The sequence below is a fragment of the Polyodon spathula genome, chromosome 11 (assembly GCF_017654505.1).
Source record: "Polyodon spathula isolate WHYD16114869_AA chromosome 11, ASM1765450v1, whole genome shotgun sequence".
In the NCBI taxonomy this organism is placed as follows: Eukaryota; Metazoa; Chordata; class Actinopteri; order Acipenseriformes; family Polyodontidae; genus Polyodon; species Polyodon spathula.
This window is the reverse complement of record NC_054544.1, coordinates 4,965,698-4,985,207: the sequence shown is the minus strand read 5'-3', so window position 1 is coordinate 4,985,207 and position 19,510 is coordinate 4,965,698. Positions and strand designations below refer to the sequence as shown.

Sequence of the window (19,510 nt, the reverse complement as noted above, 5' to 3'; positions counted from 1 at the left end):
CGCTATCGTCAGTGTATCACACAGCCCTGCCCGCTATCGTCAGTGTATCACACAGTGATGCCCGCTATCGTCAGTGTATCACACAGCCCTGCCCGCTATCGTCAGTGTATCACACAGCCCTGCCCGCTGTCGTCAGTGTATCACACACAGCCCTGCCCGCTATCGTTACTGCCCGCTATCGTCACTGCCCGCTATCGTCAGTGTATTGAATCTAGATTTTATTGACAGACAAGGACTTCTACTTAGGTCATTTGTTGCCACTGCGAGAAGCTCATTATAACAGAATGATGCTCATTGCAATGTTGATCAGTGATGTGTTGGAATTGGTTAAAAGGAAATGGGAATTAGAATTGGGATTGGGAATTGATTTTGAAATGGAATTGGAATTGAAAAACAGGAATTGAGCCCCACCCTGCCTGCAACACTTTGTGTAGGTCTCCACTCTCATATCCAGTCCAACAGATTTGTATTGTCTCCATGGAGCTAAGTGAAGCACCACCCTTGTTTAATACTTTGGACAGGATATCAACCGCTTTCTTCCAAAAAGATAAAAGGTGCTTTGAAACCATTTTGTGGAAATGTTTTTCCGGTAAGACGAGGTTGTATATTAAAATTAGTTTCCAAAAAGGATTTGAAAAAACAAAACAAAACAAAAAAAAGTGTTAATCTGTTACTTTATTTACAGCCAATAAGCTAAAGAGTGACTCTTACCATATTAGAATATAACGCGACCAGGAATGTGGCAAGCTTGTGGTTTAGGCAGATGGTCACTTCCCAGAGCTCTTGAGTAATCACACCTGCTTGAATTCCAGCTCTCCAGCACACCGATGGAAACCTTCCAGCTGCCTGGAGCCCCTGCCCTGTGCCCAGCCTGACCAGTAATGCACTCGTGCCCCGCAGAACCCCTGCTGAGTTACACCTGCTTGCGCTGTTCATTCTAGGATTGCGCTGCACAGTGCAGCGTGTGTCTGGCACCCACTGTCATCTTCGCATTGTCTTCTTATGCTCTTAGTGCTCTAAGCCTACTCTCAGCTGGAGGATTAGCCACAAGCTGCTCACACTCTGCCTTCAAATACATTACAGAGCTCTGTATTTAGAGCCAATCCCCTCTCCGGGACGTACGGCAATCACTGATCTGAACACGGACTGAACTCTAGTGGAACACTTCTGATTGGGCACTGTACAGAATTTGGACTATTATTTATGGAAAGGCACAGCGAGCTGGTGTGGTCTATTTTAATGATCTAAAACAGTGGCAGATCTAAATACCTCATCCGCTGTTCCACTCATTAAAATAGAGACGAAGGGAGGTTGTGTGTCTTACAGGCTGGAGTTGAACAAGCTGAGTTTGAGTGAGTGTGATGGAACATGTGTTTCTGTCAGTGAGCTCACAGAACCTCATATATAATTATGTTAGCAGAACACAGCCAACAACTTGACTTTTGAGAGAAAATAACATTACCACATGGGGAGCAGATTTTAACATCATTCTCAGGCTTTGTATTGGAAGACCAGTTTGGCCAAAATGTAAGATTTTGCAGCAACCTGACTGCATTCCTGGCATTCAGCTTCCTCTTACAGAAACCTCCACAGGGCAGTTTTCAGAAATGCTGGGCTCACTTCCAATGCATCTGATAAATTCAAATGAACACGTGGCAGCCCCTCGTCTAATTGGGGAATCGAGGTCCCAGTTCCTAATTGCTAGACCACACAGCCTTCCTCCCAGTCTCACAGGGAATGGGCTGTGATTCTTTCAGAAGATTTTGAGGTGGTGCAGGAGGAAGCTGGAGGCTGATTATTTGCCAGATGAGATTTAGTTGGGGAATCTGACCCACTGGCGCACAGCCAGGGACTGCGACTGTCTCCCTTACTCCCTGATGGGGCCTGTCGAGCCACCAACAGCTTTGTTAGATCTGGGCAGATCACAGTCCAGGAGGCAGAAGTACTGCCCATGCCTGACCCTGCTGCTCTTTCTGAGATCAGAGCAGATCACAGTTCAAGAAGAAGTACGGGCTGTGGCTCATAGCCATGGAAACCACTGGCTGTTGGATGAGAAAATCTGAATCTGTCTGTTTTTCTTGGTTGTAAACATGACAGTCAGTGTGCTGCTGTGAGATGCACTGAAGGAGTTGCTGTTGACCCAGATCGTTCTTATTATAATCAGGGCCACGGCACAGCGGCGAGGGTTAGAAGTTGCTTCCTAAATTGCTTTTCTGTTTTTCAGAAGTTCAGTGTTTACTGGGAAAGCTGGGGAGATTATCCTTCAGCACGGCTGGCTAAGGACATTGTGTTCTTTCCGCACGCCTCTTGTTTGAGATTCTCTGGGTTATTTTCATTCAAATATGTGGGTGTTTCCAGCGATCCAGGGAGAAGCAAACAAAGCAAGTCCCATGGTTAATTTGCCAATGAATTTGCTGTAGCTGCTGTAACCTTGAAAACCACCCGTCTAGACTCATTCCTCTGCTCCCATACACACGACAACATCAGCAAGGGGATGGCAAAACACAGTTTGGGAGTTAGGAGAGCCTTAAAACAGCCTGAAACTGCTTCTGAAGGGATAAGCTGTATAGTCCCTATTTTTCGCGGTGCTGTAGTACAATAGCTCTGAGCAGATTATACTGAGCAGCTCAAGATCATATGTGTCTGAGAAGCAAAGGGAGGGGGGCTTGTGTCAGTGCCCGCTGTGTCTGTGATCGCGCTGGATTGTCACTGGCCAGCAGGGTCTCTAACCCTTTTAACTTACTGAACCAATTCCATTGACTAACAGGGGATCACAGCTGCTACTGAGCGACACATGCACCTGTCACAGCATCATCTGTGTGTGAGTGGGGTGTCACACACGGCACAGCAAGGCAGAATCTATGGGGTTATACATTTGCTAGTTTACGAAAGTAAAAACATTGTAAAGTATAGGTAAGCATTGTAAAGCACAGAGAAGAATGGTAAACCATGGTAAATGCATGGTATAATCATCCTAATGAGTTACAGTGTAACTTTTATAAGGGTAGTTCTTCAGGTTTTATATACAGGAGGGGCACTTAAAGCTATTCAATTAATGCAAATTGCTTTAGAGCCCTCCCGACGTCACTTTTGTTTGTGTGTGCATGTGTGACTGTGTTTCAGTGTGTGTGTTTGTTTGGCTGTGTGTGCATGTGCGTGTATGTCTGTGTGTGTGTTTGTGTGTGTGTGTGTGTGTGTGTGTGTGTGTGTGTGTGTGTGTGTGTGTGTGTGTGTGTGTGTGTGTGTGTGTGTGTCTGTCTGTTTGTGTCCCTAGACTGAGATTAGTTGTCTTGAGACCTTGTTATTTTCGAGTGTTCTTAAGGAATCAGCATTCCTGTGTTTTGCTGTAGTGTGTATGGAGAGCGAGAGGCAGAGAGGCAGTGTGTGTGTGGGTGTGTTAGTGTGTGGGTTGGGATGGCTGCATCATGTTTGCTGTGGAGATGGATTGACACATTGTCCTTGTTAACAGGGTTTGTTTAACTAGCAGTTATAGTGAAGATTATAGACAAAAAGTTGCCAGAAAAAAACAAACACAAATAGCTTTCCCTTTATTAAATTTTACCACAGTAAAATTGTTCATGTTCATGTTCCCATGGTTATACTATCATAGTGTACCATTTAAAAAATATGCTTTACCATACCCCTCTGTGCTTTACAATACTTACCCAGGCTTTATTACACTAGCGATCCTTTTACTATGTGAAACGTTTATCTATCCCCCTGGCTCAATCAAGTGTGCATCTACATGGAGTGATTCAGAGAGTGAGGTGTGCTCAGTCAGTTATTTACCAACAGAGAACTGTGCACTCATAATATACATGATATAATATATAGTCACTTTAGATGTGTATATATATATATACTGTATACAGTATTGTGTGTCGGGGGTCCACCCACGGTCCTGGAGAGTGATTCCACTCCAAGTTTAACAGGTAAAATTCTATATTTAACTTCTTAAGGGTCTGGATGGAGGTTTAATTGGTTCAATTAAACAATTTAGAACAGGGCTGGAACAAAGACCGGAGGACAGTTTTTCAAATTTATAATCTGGTAACAGTGATCCGGATTTTGTAGTCTCGAAGTAATTTCGATGACAAAGTATAGGATTAAAAAAAATCCGAATCACTGTTATTGAGATTACAAATTCAGAAAAACAGCCCCCTGGAGTGGAATGACAAATTTTGGCCACCCTTGATATATGCCCTGTATACCTCCTCCCTCCTGAGGGGGCAGCGGGCTGGACTGGGCTGTGAGACACAGGCAGGAGGAGAGGGGTGACGTCAGAGAGAATGATCACTGTTGACTCGGGAGGATGAGATATCGCTATCATCCAGCCACTGTTCCATGAAAATTGCAGCACGGGCAGATCTGTGATAGGGAAGCTGCAGGCTGCCCTGCCCTTGCAGTCTGAATGCAAGGAGAGAGAGAGAGAGGGAGAGAGATCCCTCTGCCTCGCTCAGTCTGCAGCACTCACTCACCGAACTGAAGGAACTGATGATCGGTGGACTTCACTAACTGGATGGGATGGTTCAGCCTGCCAGGACTGTATCTACTGTGTAACAGACCCTTCCAATCAGGGTTCTAGTCTGGGAGCTCAGGACTGTATCTACTGTGTAACAGACCCTTCCAATCAGGGTTCTAGTCTGGGAGCTCAGGACTGTATCTACTGTGTAACAGACCCTTCCAATCAGGGTTCTAGTCTGGGAGCTCAGGACTGTATCTACTGTGTAACAGACCCTTCCAATCAGGGTTCTAGTCTGGGAGCTCAGGACTGTATCTACTGTGTAACAGACCCTTCCAATCAGGGTTCTAGTCTGGGAGCTCAGGACTGTATCTACTGTGTAACAGTTCCAATCAGGGTTCTAGTCTGGGAGCTCAGGACTGTATCTACTACTGTGTAACAGTGTAACCCTTCCAATCAGGGTTCTAGTCTGGGAGCTCAGGACTGTATCTACTGTGTAACAGACCCTTCCAATCAGGGTTCTAGTCTGGGAGCTCAGGACTGTATCTACTGTGTAACAGACCCTTCCAATCAGGGTTCTAGTCTGGGAGCTCAGGACTGTATCTACTGTGTAACAGACCCTTCCAATCAGGGTTCTAGTCTGGGAGCTCAGGACTGTATCTACTGTGTAACAGACCCTTCCAATCAGGGTTCTAGTCTGGGAGCTCAGGACTGTATCTACTGTGTAACAGACCCTTCCAATCAGGGTTCTAGTCTGGGAGCTCAGGACTGTATCTACTGTGTAACAGACCCTTCCAATCAGGGTTCTAGTCTGGGAGCTCAGGACTGTATCTACTGTGTAACAGACCCTTCCAATCAGGGTTCTAGTCTGGGAGCTCAGGACTGTATCTACTGTGTAACAGACCCTTCCAATCAGGGTTCTAGTCTGGGAGCTCAGGACTGTATCTACTGTGTAACAGACCCTTCCAATCAGGGTTCTAGTCTGGGAGCTCAGGACTGTATCTACTGTGTAACAGACCCTTCCAATCAGGGTTCTAGTCTGGGAGCTCAGGACTGTATCTACTGTGTAACAGACCCTTCCAATCAGGGTTCTAGTCTGGGAGCTCCAGTATCTCAGGGCTCTACTCTGTGCAAGACATCCTCTCTGTGGCTCTTAAATAATTTAGAAACCTACTCAGATAGCGACCCTGGAAGATCTCCCGGAACATTTGAACTGGTTGCGTCTAGGAAGCAGAGAAATGCAATCCTTTTGTCTTTTTGCCCTGTTCTCAAATATAAGTGACTTATAGTTGACAATATTTAAGTGAGGCTGATATAAATAATACATCTAAGAGTCAGGTGTGGCACTGTGAGACACAGGTGGACAGCTGTCCCTCGTCAGCACTGCACAGAAATGCAAATGTTTCTACCTCAACGGCCTGCCCGCTGAAGTTCGCAGCATATCTAAATAGATCATTGTTCGTGTCAAAGATATTAATGAGCAAAGTCGTACCAGCATTGGCAGTCACCAGCGCAGAATCTCATTATCGGCTGCCTAGAGAAACGCAGGACACTGAATTTATGAGTTCCCTCTGTGCGTCCTTCACATTGACTGCCGGGCCAAATTCACAGAACTCCAGATCAGATCTCCTTTTCACAAGTGGACCCAGAGATCCAGAGGTAGATGCAGACTATTGGCCATAGCTGTAGAAAGATTGTTTTTAAAGTATGCATGACACTGGTCATGACTGCCATCAACAAACAGGCCTTACCCTGGCTGAAGAAGAAGAAGAGCTGACCAGGCCTGACCCTGCTGCTGCTTACCTTTCTTAAGTCTGACTGGAAGATGTATGTTACTGACCAGGCCTGACCCTGCTATAGCGCACACAAGCGAGGAATACAAGTTCTTGTGACTGCCTGACAGAGCTCCCCAGAATAACTATATCACAGACACAGTAGAGCAGGACCAACCCAATAGCCATCTCTCAGTGAACTCATCTGAAATGGATTCACACTCCAGTACGCTGCTAATAACACAGAGCTCAGCTGAACACTATCTCATTGAATGTTGTGACTGCAGGACAGGCAGTGAGAGTAGGCTGGTTTCATGACATCAGACAGATGAGTAACGTGAGAGTAAACAGGCAGGCCGTTCCTAATAGGATGCTGTCTGCTGGCTCACTTCTCAAACCAAGGGTTCAGAGACTGGGGAGGGGGGGCAGCTGTCTCAGGACAGCCTGCCCGTAATTCCAGGGCACTTTAGGACAGGTCAGGGTTTGTAACTCTAAACCACAAATTAATTGATTTGAATCAGCGTGCAAGGTGGGTGCCAGTTGCGTCAGCTGTTTCCTGTCATGGATTTCATTGTTTAATTGCGTCATCTCCCAGAACAGTGTCCCATGCAGTAAACTGTCACGTGAATAATGACTTTGACTGGGTTCAGTTTTGGTGTGCTGTGTGACCCCTGGGTTTTAAATGATATTAAAGTCTTCAGAACGGGCTGGATTCTTAAAACTCTTCACTCCAGAGCATCAGAGATTATGAAAACACATCCAATAGTTTTTTTCGTTTTAGAATTGTAATTAGTGTTGTTTTTCTTTAAAGATATATTTGAGAATCTTACCTAAGCTACTGTGCTCCTGCTTTGTAGGAAATGGATTGCTACGTATTTCCTGGGAAGCGTTTATTAACAGCCCAAACGCGTCGCTCAGAGAACAGAGACCCCCATTTTCACTTTCTATTTTGCTTCCTGAGCTTCTGAGTTCACACAAAGCAGGGGGGTTGCACAGCTCTGGGCTGGGGGAGGAAGTTTCTTGAGCTGCACTGATCCTGGGAACGCAGCCCCTCCAAAGGGGAGAGGGACACAGGTAGAGCCGCTGACTAGAAACAGACTTGCTTCATTTCCAGCCCATTGTTTAGGGATGGAGCTTGTGCACCAGTTCCCTTGCAGCTGCAGATTACAGAGGTGCAGTGATGTCAATCCAGATGCTTTGCACACTGAAAAAAGCGTATGTGCATCTTTCTGTGTTCTCAGACTCGGTTCTGCATCCAGATATTTAGACTTTTTTTCTCCAACTTTTCCTGTGCCCCCCCCACCCCCCAACTTAAAAGACATAAAATAGGAAGATAAAAGCAATCTTCGCTTTCCTTCAGCAAACAAACACCCCTCACATCTTTGAGCTTTGCATTGCTTATGGACTGTATTTAGCAGCTGCTCAGTGCATGGGATGGTTTCAGCCATACTGTGATTTACGCCGTTTGAGCCATTTCTTGTGAAAGTAGTAATGCTACATAACCAGCAGCAATCAATGCATGCTTTGTAAAGTATCAGATCTGCAGATATTTGCTGTGAAGCGTTGTCGACGACCCCGCCCTCTTCTGCTATTGTCCCTGAATCGTGAAAGAGCTTGTAGACGTCATTCATAACCTCCTGCTGCTGCAGGTAGGGTGTGCGAGATTGGTACACCGCGTGGGACGCAGTACAGACAGCTTGTGTCTCTGCACCCGGAAGAATGCAAACAAACATCACTGAGAAACTCCTCTCTGCTGAGGCAGTGGAGGAATGAACTGAGAGCAGCCAATCAGATTGGAGCCCTAACCCTCCCACTGGCACAGTGACTGTGGGCTTTGCTGCCATGTGTCTTTATATCTTCAGTTTTAGAAACAACACTGCCACATTCCAGTACTGCCTCCATATTTCATGACTCCATAACAATTTGGTTCATTCACGGCTGGGCCATGTCGACAGGAAATTGTACAAGTCCATTATCTTACTGTAGAAGGTCTTCTGTAATTCACTTTTCAATGTTTCATTTGTAAGTCAGATAGTGAAATAAGTATCTCTACATATATATAAATATATATATAAAGTTATATTGCAATAAGATGATTTGAAGGACAGGTTTTTATATATCTCTGAGAGCTATCCTTGCTATCCTCTGTCATGGTTTATCAGATTCCTGAAAAGTTTCCCTGAGTCTGTCATGACGATAGTAACCATGCCTCCATTGCAAGCCTGCTCCAGTATAACTGGATTGCTGCAGACATTATTGAATTATCAATAACAACAGCGAGCAACAATGAATTAACCCACTGATTTCCCAATCCTTACAAATACAGTGACTGGATAACATGTTGCTTCTGCCCTAATAGCAGCTAGCATACCTACTGTAGTAATCTCACACCTTATAATCATAATAATAACACTAGAGATGTCTTATAATCAGAGAGCACTATGATAATAATACAGATATGCCTGTAGCAAGCGATAGATCACTTGTTATTTCTCAGGTCGGAGTTCTTATTCAGAAGGACACTGGAGCAGTTTTGCAGAGGATTCAGCACAGGCAGTTCTCAGTGTGCTTGTTGGTTCCGCGCCTCTGTGTGTCTCCAAGGCTTCAGTCTGTAGAGTGGCTTGGCCAGGCTGGATCAGCCAAGCCTATCGCAATGAGAGGGATACCATTGTCCTGTTTAATTGAAGAAGAATCGTGGGCTGCGCATTGATATGCAAAGCAGGGCTAATTAAAATAATTAGGTGTGCTTGAGAACGAAGCAATCCAGCATCATCCCTTATTGCCATCAGAAACACAGCAGCTGTTTTCAGGGTTTAGGAGAGGTCAGGTGTGTGTGTGTGTGCGTGTTTCTGTGTATTGTGTGTGTGTGTGTGTGTGTATGTCGGTGTGTGTGTGCATCTATGAAATGTGGCCTTCGTAAACCAGAGTCTTTTTAGAATATTTGCGCCTGTAAAGGTTTTGGTCCATAGATAAAACTGGTCCGATGTCTTCACATTCTCTTCCTTGGCTTTGTTGCAGCTTGCTTTGATAATAGCATTTTCCCATTAGAGGATTACTTGAATTTAAGTAAAACAAAAAGTTTTCTGAGAATGTATGAGAGCGGCAGTCTGTTCCTTGTGTCCTAGGCAGGATGGTGTCACGCACAGACGCATCACATCTCTAACGGTTGCCTTTATTAGACTGGGCCTGCTGTCTTCAGGCTGTACGCAGTGTGCAGGGAGCAGCGTCCGTGTCTTCCCCAGGCTGGTTGACCCCCTCTTTCACACAGCAGCTGTAACACTGCGGTGCGCTGTGGAGCTCCAGTGCATTGTCACGTGCTTGGCTCTTGTAATTGACGGGCTTCGTGAAGGCTGGATCACAGATCACAGGGATTATAACAGGCTCTCATTAAAACAGATCGAGGCTGTCTGTGCTAGGAAGCTAATTAAATACACTTGAAACATGAGGAGGGGGGAAGGAGATCGTAGAGTCAGGGAAACCAGACAGAGCCTGGAAAAGGAAATGACATTTTATTGCATGAGTGTATCTTATTGTGTGTGTGTGTGTGTGTACCGTATCACTCTATGTGTTTTTGTGTGTGTGTGTGTGTGTGTGTGTGTGTGTGTGTACAGTATCACTGTGTGTGTTTGTGTGTGTGTGTGTGTGTGTGTGTGTGTGTGTGTGTGTGTGTGTGTGTGTGTCACTGTGTGTGTGTGTGTGTGTGTGTGTGTGTGTGTGTGTGTGTGTGTGTGTGTGTGTTTGTGTGTGTGTGTGTGTGTGTGTGTGTGTGTGTGTGTGTGTGTCACTCTATGTGTTTTTGTGTGTGTGTGTGTGTGTGTGTGTACAGTATCACTGTGTGTGTGTGTGTGTGTGTGTGTGTGTGTGTGTTTGTGTGTGTGTGTGTGTGTGTGTGTGTGTGTGTGTGTGTGTGTGTGTGTGTGTGTTTGTGTGTGTGTGTGTGTGTGTGTGTGTGTGTGTGTGTGTGTGTGTGTGTGTGTGTGTGTGTGTGTGTGTGTGTGTGTGTGTGTGTGTGTGTGTGTGTGTGTGTGTGTGTGTATGTGTGTGTGTTTGTGTGTGTGTGTGTGTGTGTGTGTGTGTGTGTGTGTGTGTGTGTGTGTGTGTGTGTGTGTGTGTGTGTGTGTGTGTGTGTGTGTGTGTGTGTGTGTGTGTGTGTGTGTGTGTGTGTGTGTGTGTGTACAGTATCACTGTGTGTGTTTGTGTGTGTGTGTGTGTGTGTGTGTGTGTACAGTACAGTGTGTGTGTGTGTGTGTGTGTGTGTGTGTGTGTGTACAGTATCACTGTGTGTGTGTGTGTGTGTGTGTGTGTGTGTGTGTGTGTGTGTGTGTGTGTGTGTGTGTGTGTGTGTGTGTGTGTGTGTCACTGTGTGTGTGTGTGTGTGTGTGTGTGTGTGTGTGTGTGTGTGTGTGTGTGTTTGTGTGTGTGTGTGTGTGTGTGTGTGTACAGTATCACTGTGTGTGTGTGTGTGTGTGTGTGTGTGTGTGCAGTAATCTTGTTTCTCAAGTGTCAGGACCCCTCTGTACTTTCTCAGAGTGCTCTATGTCTCTCAGAGAGCTGTGGGAAGCAGTTAGAGCCAAGTGTTACAGTATGTATGGAGATGAGAATCATAGAAAGCATGATGGAATTGTCAGGGAGGAGGAGTGGGGCAGAGAGGGGGAGGAAAGGAGAGGGCAGGGACTCAGAGGGGAGGAGAAGGAGAGAAGCTGGGAAGCAGGAGGCAGATCCTAATGAGCAGTGCTGACAGAATGGGTTGGTAGGTTTTTTTTTTTAATGACAGTAGCAGTAATTTGAACATTTCATCATTCCAAAATATTATCATTATTGTCCGAGGGGCTGGATTAAAACACCAGTCATGAATGGAAACCCTAATGTGCTAAAACTTTTGACATGCTTCAGTGCATGCAGTGGACAGCATGCTGAGTTAGACAAATAAATCTGCAGAATTGCAATAGCAAGGAAACGATGACCGGACTGGAGAGGGATCAGATACTAACCCTGCTTGCTGCAGATCTGAGATTACTGCAGGGTACCATTCCCGGAGGTTACCCTCCTGACTGTCTTTCCAGAGATGCAGTTCAGCTGCTGCCTCTCTCCTTGACTCTGCCGCTCTGCTATGAGCTGTCAGCAGAGGGGCAGGGAGGAAGCGTAACAATGTAAACCAATGGAAAAAAGAAAAAGAGTCAGCCTGTGCATTCAACACTGGAACAAGCTCCTTAAAGGGGCTGCATGCCATGTTAATTACAGGAAGACCAGGGACCCTAGTCACAAACTCCTGAGCTATTTAAAGGAGGTTTTTATTATACAGTCTGTTTTTAGGAATAAAATACTGTATTCTATTCTCTAAACCTGCGGTGCACAACTCAGGTCATGGAGGTCTACTGACCCTCTTGGTTTTTGTTCCAGCCATACCCTAAATTAATTTTGGACCAATTAAGCTTCTAATAAGGTCCAATAAAGTACTTTAGGGTGCAGTTGGAATAAAAACCTGCAGGGACACTGGCTCCCAAGGACCAAGTTGTGCACCACTGCTCTGAACTGTGCTGTAAAGGAAGCCAGCAGGAGTTTCAAGAACCGCATTGTATTCCAGAAAACAGACCTTTGAAAAAAGCGCTCTGTGAATAACTCAGGGGCTGGACCTGTGGTGCAGACGCAGAGGGGTAATCTGTGAGAGTAAAGTCAAAGAACACGGAAGGACACTGTGGGTCACCTTGCTTTCACTGTGCTTTATTACACTTTGTTCCTGCCTGGTCTGTCCTCAGCTCTGTACAGTCAGCTAGTTTGAATTGCACTGTCTGGCCCTGTCTCTTGCAATGTCAGTACTGTGTCAGTCATCTTGTATAGGCAGAGACAGACCCCAGTCTCGTAAGACACAGCTACCATGAAACTGCAGAGTGAGTAGAGGGAGAGTGGTCTGGACTGCAGTTTAACTGCTGCACTGACTTCCCATTACAAGTGTCCCTGCCTCCCAGCTAATGTAATACAAACACAAATAGAATCCGCTGAGTCTGTACCTGGTATATAAAACACACAAGCTCTCAGGTGAGAAGTGGTCGCTGTGCATGCAGACTGTTCCGCTCCCAGTGCAGGTTTCTGCTGAGTCATGTTTTGCAAAGCTTGTGCACTTTTTAAAGGCATATTTAACAAAGGATTTAATAAAAGACATCTCCCAAAAACAAGTGTTTGCATATTAAATACCACAATATAGTTTAAAATATTACTTCTAGCAAAAAGAAAGTATTTAGCCTAATTAATTAAAAACAAATGAATTAAAAACAGTAATAAGTCTTTGATCTTCCTTTTTGCTGCCTCCTATAAAATACTTTTCTGCATCTCTCTGAAACAGCTTCAGGTTTTTGCATCTGTGTGTCACCATGGAAACAGTGAATTATGTGAGGAGGTGATGTCGTCTCTGAGCTCCGTTTCCGTGGCGAGCAGGGAGATTGACAGCCCTGCGAGTGTTGGGAATACGTTCTCAGAGTAGTGGAGCGACTTTCCGACAGAACCATGGGCTTGCAGATCTGTAATGATGTGATTTATAGACATCATTCTCCTGCCAGTAAGCAGGGGCCGGCAAACAGCGATAACAAAGCAAAGGAACAGCGTTGGAGGGTGGCAGTGTGGGCTAGTGCTTAGGGCTGAGGGACTGGGAGGGAGGCAGTGTGGTCTAGTGTGTGTTTCTCAGTGTGTGTGTCTCAGTTTGTGTATCTCAGTGTGTGCGTGTGTGTGTCTCTGTGTGTGTGTTTCTCAGTGTGTGTGTCTCAGTTTGAGTATCTCAGCGCGTGTGTCTCAGTGTGTGTGTTTGTGTTTCTTAGTGTGTGTGTCTCATTTTGTTATCTCAGTACATGAGCGAGTGTGTCTCAGTGTGTGTATCTCAGTGCGTGTGTGTCTCTATGTCTGTCTCAGTGTCTCAGTGCGTGTGTGTCTCAGTGTCTCTGTATCAGTGTGTGTGTCTCAGTGTCTGAGTGCGTGTGTGTCTCAGTGTCTCAGTCTCAGTGTGTGTGTGTCTCATTGTCTCAGTGTCTCAGTATCTCAGTGTCTCAGTGTGTGTGTGTCTCAGTGTCTCAGTGCGTGTGTGTCTCAGTGTCTCTGTCTCAGTGTGTGTGTGTCTCAGTGTCTGAGTGCATGTGTGTCTCAGTATCTCAGTCTCAGTGTCTCAGTGTGTGTGTGTGTCTCAGTGTGTGTATCTCAGTGCGTGTGTGTGAGTGTCTCTGTGTCTCAGTGTTTGTGTGTCTCAGTGTCTCAGTGTCGTGAGGGGGTTGGAACCTGGTATCTAATTTATATTCTTGTTGTCTGTATGTTTGTAATTTAAGACCAATGTTTGTGGCCTTTTCAAGGTAGCACTATTTCTAATGGGGTGTGGATGTCATTGATAAGGCTGACTCTCAGCTCAGAGATCAGTATGTAATCACTGTGCTGTGCCCAGCTGGCAGTCCATTAGGTAACACTACCTTGGCTTTGCTTTTCAGTGTTAGAGCGGCAGCCACAGGTCCTGGATAGACTTGCATCTGGTAGCAGTGCATTCAATTAACTGCAGCTTACAAAACAATTCCTTACACATTCTCTTGTTCACATCATGCACGGCCATTCACTATATAAGTCTAAAATTAATATTTTTAAAGAAATCTGTTTCAGCCAGCAATGGTTTTGTCCATGTTTTGCAGCCAGTAAGAGGATTTGACCTTAAGACACTGCTGGGGTGAAACAGACTTCCTGCAAGGCAAGGCAAGCAAACTGAGAACTTTGTTTTACCTGGTGTGGTGCCAGATGTCATGCTTTAAAATGCAGACGCTAACCACAGATTTGCTTTGACCTGTGCTCCTCTAAGATGCTCCTCTAAGATGCTATATAAAATAAAGATTGATTGACTAATTTATGTGACGCTGTGTTGTCGGCTCCAAGCACTCTGAGTGGCAGAGCAGCGGGTGTGTTGGGTGAGCAGTGGGGGTGCATCTGCTCTGTGAGGCGTCTCTCTTGTAATGTGTCTATCGGGGCTCTCCCCTCCAGTGCGGTTTGGCTGCATTAATACCATGTTAATGCTTCTTACATCAGTATTCAGCTGTAATACCTGCTCCACACAGTACACATTAATACAGGTGCTAGATGTTGTTACCCTGTGGCTGATCTGTGCTGCTGTGGCTGTGCTGGAGTGTAAACAGGTCAAATGACATAAGATTTCAGTTGAGACAGTGTCAGCTAGCTTGGGGTTAGCTGTAGTGGCACGCAAGCCCTGCCCCATATACAAGAAGCTGTTTGAAATCTCAAAGGTGCAAACCAAAGGATTTCAAGTCGTGGCTCTGTGGCAAAAACATAGCAAAGTGTATCGTAGCACAGGCAGGCTGATGTGTTTGGAACAGCACTTTGCAAACCAAGGCAAAGCCGTGAACATGCACAGAACAGCAGGCACATAGGGAAACACTGTGACACAGCAAACTGCTAAAGAACCCTGCAACGTAGCCATCTGTATTCAAGTTTAAAGGAGCCTTCCTGTCTGTTGCTGTTACATTGGTGTGCATTTGGTCTTACCCTGAAGGAGTGGAGCAGAAGGAAGGCTATTATTCGAGGCAGAGAGCTTGCTAGTGCAGATTTAATTTTTTCAATCAATGAAGTCAATTCAAAATGAATAAGCTCTGCATTGATACTTAAACAGTTCAATAAAAACATTGTCAATTTAGGCATATGGTCTGACCCCCCCAACCACCCCCCTCCCCAGAGTGTGTTCCAGAGCAGTAATCAACTTATTCTCAGAAATTGATTGTGTCTAGTAAACAGATCCAATAACAAACACATGCAGGTATTTAATTCCATGGGCTGGCTGCAGCTGCAGTGAAATCTCTCTGGAAGCCATGGCGCCACAGTGTGCTGTATCACAGCTGGACTCAGTATCACAGCTGGACTCAGTATCACAGTGGGACTCAGTATCACAGCTGGACTCAGTATCACAGCGGGACTCAGTATCACAGCGGGACTCAGTATCATCACAACCCCAACATCTACAGACACTCCCCTGCAACCCTATAGGAGAAGAAAGGCAAAGTCTAATAAAGCATAGTGAATGCAAAGGGAAGCATTATAGTATGATCAAACATATTGTCATTGTAATTGCAGATTTGCCATGGTATATTTTATAAGGGCACACCCCAGTGTGGGGACCGGGCCTCATCCCCACTGTGTCATGCCAATAAAGACCATTTGATTTGAGAGGGAGAGAGAGCAAGGTGGATTGATGGAAAGCCAAGATTTGCAGTGATTCAGCAGGATGGAAGTTGTGCATCGGGCTTTCTCTTTCTTCTCTCTCCATCTCTCACTCATACGCTGAGCTGCAATAAGCCACATGGCAGCCTGTATTTGTGTTTTAATTCTGGCTGTCACCTTGCGTCATGCTGAGGCCTGGCGGCACACACTCCCAGACTTCTCTATGTCCCCTAGTCCCACCCCACCCCCACATGGGCTGAACTTGCTGTGTATCGGGCTGAGGGTTAAACGTTTAAATTGTGAACTGTGAACACAGCTATTGAGCAGGGCCCCAGAGGTGCTGTCTTCAAGCAGGATCTTCTGCGCTTGTGTTGTGGTTGTTACGTAGACACTTACAAGAAAATAAATAAGCAGACAGACACTTTGGCTCATGCACTCCCCTGAAGTGTGCGTTGTGCTTCTCCTAGTCAGTTTTACCTCTTGGTTTTTATAGGGTGTGTTTCTCTGGATGTCCGTGTGGGAGACACCAGCTCAGCAGTTATCACGGCACTGCCCCGGATCACTCTCTGGCAGGCGTTTGCAGATGAGATTGAGTTTAATCCCTCACACTTGCACTGTTTGATCTGTCAGATCTCCAACACAAAGCACTGAGAAAAAACAGTCTCTGGGCCAGCATGTGAATCAGATCAGACCGCAGGGGGCATGTCAGTAATCTGGGCAAACCTAATCCAATCTGCAGCAGGACTGTGTGCACGTTTATTATCTTCTATTGCAGACAAGCAAAATGTATCTGTTTTAGAGTTCCAGTAACTCAGCTCTAACCACTAGACCATACTTCCTCGGTCCCTCCCAGTCCCTCAGCTCTAACCACCACAACACACTGCCTCAGTCCTTCCCAGTCCCTCAGCTCTAACCACTAGACCACACTGGCTCAGTCCCTCCCAGACCCTCAGCTTTAAGCACTAGAAAACACTGCCCAGTCCCTCAGGTCTGTATTCAGTGCTTGGGGAGTGTACAGTAAGGATGCTGTGTGAACCCAGTTTGTGCTGTTATTGTTTTGAAGCCTGTTTTCAGAGGATGTCTAGATCAGATTTTGAATTGCTCTTCCGGGCCCAGTGGTGAAGCCGCTGTGATCACTAATGAGCGCTCTGTGTGTGTTTGTGTGTGTGTGTGTGTGTGTGTGTGTGTGTGTGTGTGTGTGTGCGTGATAAAGATACAGTTCAGCATCCCTTAAAAGTCATTTCTGTCCCTGCTTGTGCCAGTTAAAGCTGCAGCTGAATATAAAGACGCGTCTGTCTCTCCGCTCGGCTATTGGAGCCAGTGTACAAATGCCATACTGTATGGCCAGATTTTCAAAACTTGCTGTCAAAGCTTTTACAACCAAGTGTTTAGAACTAAATAGAAAATTACCCAGAAAAAAAATTAAAAATAAATTAAAAAAAACCTGTAGTATTCTATAGAATTCGCAAAAATATACTAGAGTACTACAGTGTGTTCTACACTACACATAGCAGAGTACTACAGTGTGTTCTACACTACACATAGCAGAGTACTACAGTGTGTTCTACACTACACATAGCAGAGTACTACAGTGTGTTCTACACTACACATAGCAGAGTACTACAGTGTGTTATACACTCATAGCAGAGTACTACAGTGTGTTATACACTCATAGCAGAGTACTACAGTGTGTTATACACTACACATAGCAGAGCACTACAGTGTGTTATACACTCACAGCAGAGTACTACAGTGTGTTATACACTACACATAGCAGAGTACTACAGTGTGTTATACACTACACATAGCAGAGTACTACAGTGTGTTATACACTACACATAGCAGAGCACTACAGTGTGTTATACACTCACAGCAGAGTACTACAGTGTGTTATACACTACACATAGCAGAGTACTACAGTGTGTTATACACTACACATAGCAGAGTACTACAGTGTGTTATACACTACACATAGCAGAGTACTACAGTGTGTTATACACTACACATAGCAGAGTACTACAGTGTGTTATACACTACACATAGCAGAGTACTACAGTGTGTTATACACTACACATAGCAGAGTACTACAGTGTGTTATACACTACACATAGCAGAGTACTACAGTGTGTTATACACTACACATAGCAGAGTACTACAGTGTGTTCTACACTACACATAGCAGAGCACTACAGTGTGTTATACACTACACATAGCAGAGTACTACAGTGTGTTATACACTCATAGCAGAGTACTACAGTGTGTTATACACTCATAGCAGAGTACTAAAGTGTGTTATACACTCATAGCAGAGTACTACAGTGTGTTATACACTCATAGCAGAGTACTACAGTGTGTTATACACTCATAGCAGAGTACTACAGTGTGTTATACACTAATAGCAGAGTACTACAGTGTGTTATACACTACATAGCAGAGTACTACAGTGTGTTATACACTATAGCAGAGTACTACAGTGTGTTATACACTACACATAGCAGAGCACTACAGTGTGTTATACACTACACATAGCAGAGTACTACAGTGTGTTATACACTACACATAGCAGAGTACTACAGTGTGTTATACACTACACATAGCAGAGTACTACAGTGTGTTATACACTACACATAGCAGAGTACTACAGTGTGTTATACACTACAGAGTACTACAGTGTGTTATACACTACACATAGCAGAGTACTACAGTGTGTTATACACTCATAGGGTTAATTTGTGCCGGATCGCACCGGATCCCAGATCTGGTACCCTTTTGTCTGACAGGAGAGAATTAGACAGCTTTCAAATAATGAATTGTATGGAAAATAACAACAACAACAACAATAATAATAATAATAATAATAATAATAATAATAATAATAATAATAATAATAATAATAATAATAATAATTTTGTGCAAAAAATAAGTTACTGTAAATCAAGGTCAGCACATTAGAGCTATAAACAAAATGTGATCCTTCTTAGTTATAAGATCCCGTACCCTTTGTTTTTTTTTTTTTTACAAATGAACCCCTGACTACAGTATTCATGTAGAAAACTTGTATGTTTTTTATACTGTCATTAAGACAATCTGTTCTAACTGCTTATCTGCATTAGTGGTTTCTGATTCTGAGGTTTTCATAGCAAACAGGACATGGGATGAAGTACAGCCCAGCACGATTAATTAGACGCGACTGACAGTCCAAAGTGACTTCACCCAGTTTGGTCATTTTCTCATACAAGCCCTTCAGAAAAGCAACCGCTTCCTTGTCTATTTTTATACAGGTAAAAACAAACACATGTGTCTGTCTGTCTGGGCAGCAGCACTGTACGTCACATTCTGCATAAACATTCTTACCGGGAAAAGCAGCTCCGATAGTTCGAGCTCATGTTTATCACACAAGAGAAAATAAAACTCACTCAGTAACAGTAGAGAATGAGCCCCTACTGCCCTATTGTAAAGGTCTTTACTGATTTTAAAGAAGCAAAACACTCAGCCAAGTTGGGGAATGCACGACACTGAAGCACTCAATAGAGGAATGTCATTCCACTCGTCACGCACCATAGTTGCCAGCTCTGCTCAGTGTCTCTATGACCCAGCCCAACCCCCAAGCAGTGCTTGCTGCTTTCTGGATCAGTGTTGTACAGCCATTGTTATGTGTTGATGACATGGCTACAGACCTGCTAGGGACCCGTGAGTAGCCTGCGGTGTGGGGTGTGGGCAGTGATGATCCTGGACTGGTCACTCTGGACCCGTGAGTAGCCTGCGGTGTGGGGTGTGGGCAGTGATCATCCTGGACTGGTCACTCTGGATCCGTGAGTAGCCTGCGGTGTGGGGTGTGGGCAGTGATCATCCTGGACTGGTCACTCTGGACCCGTGAGTAGCCTGTGGTGTGGGGTGTGGGCAGTGATCATCCTGGACTGGTCACTCTGGATCCGTGAGTAGCCTGCGGTGTGGGGTGTGGGCAGTGATCATCCTGGACTGGTCACTCTGGACCCGTGAGTAGCCTGTGGTGTGGAGTGTGGGCAGTGATGATCCTGGACTGGTCACTCTGGACCTGTGAGTAGCCTGCGGTGTGGGGTGTGGGCAG

General features: G+C 45.1%; 1 protein-coding gene across 5 annotated transcripts in view; it reads left to right on the top strand.

Annotated features, from left to right (window-relative positions):
- The window catches only part of LOC121323218 (inactive phospholipase C-like protein 1), a 49,385-nt gene that overhangs the window by 9,072 nt on the left and 20,803 nt on the right, over positions 1-19,510 (top strand). The window contains exon 1 of one of the 5 annotated variants that reach the window (XM_041264133.1): positions 19,122-19,174. The exons of 3 other annotated variants lie outside the window; for them this stretch is intronic. The gene's annotated coding sequence lies outside the window, so the exon portion shown is untranslated. One more of the 5 variants, XM_041264132.1, reaches the window with a different exon arrangement.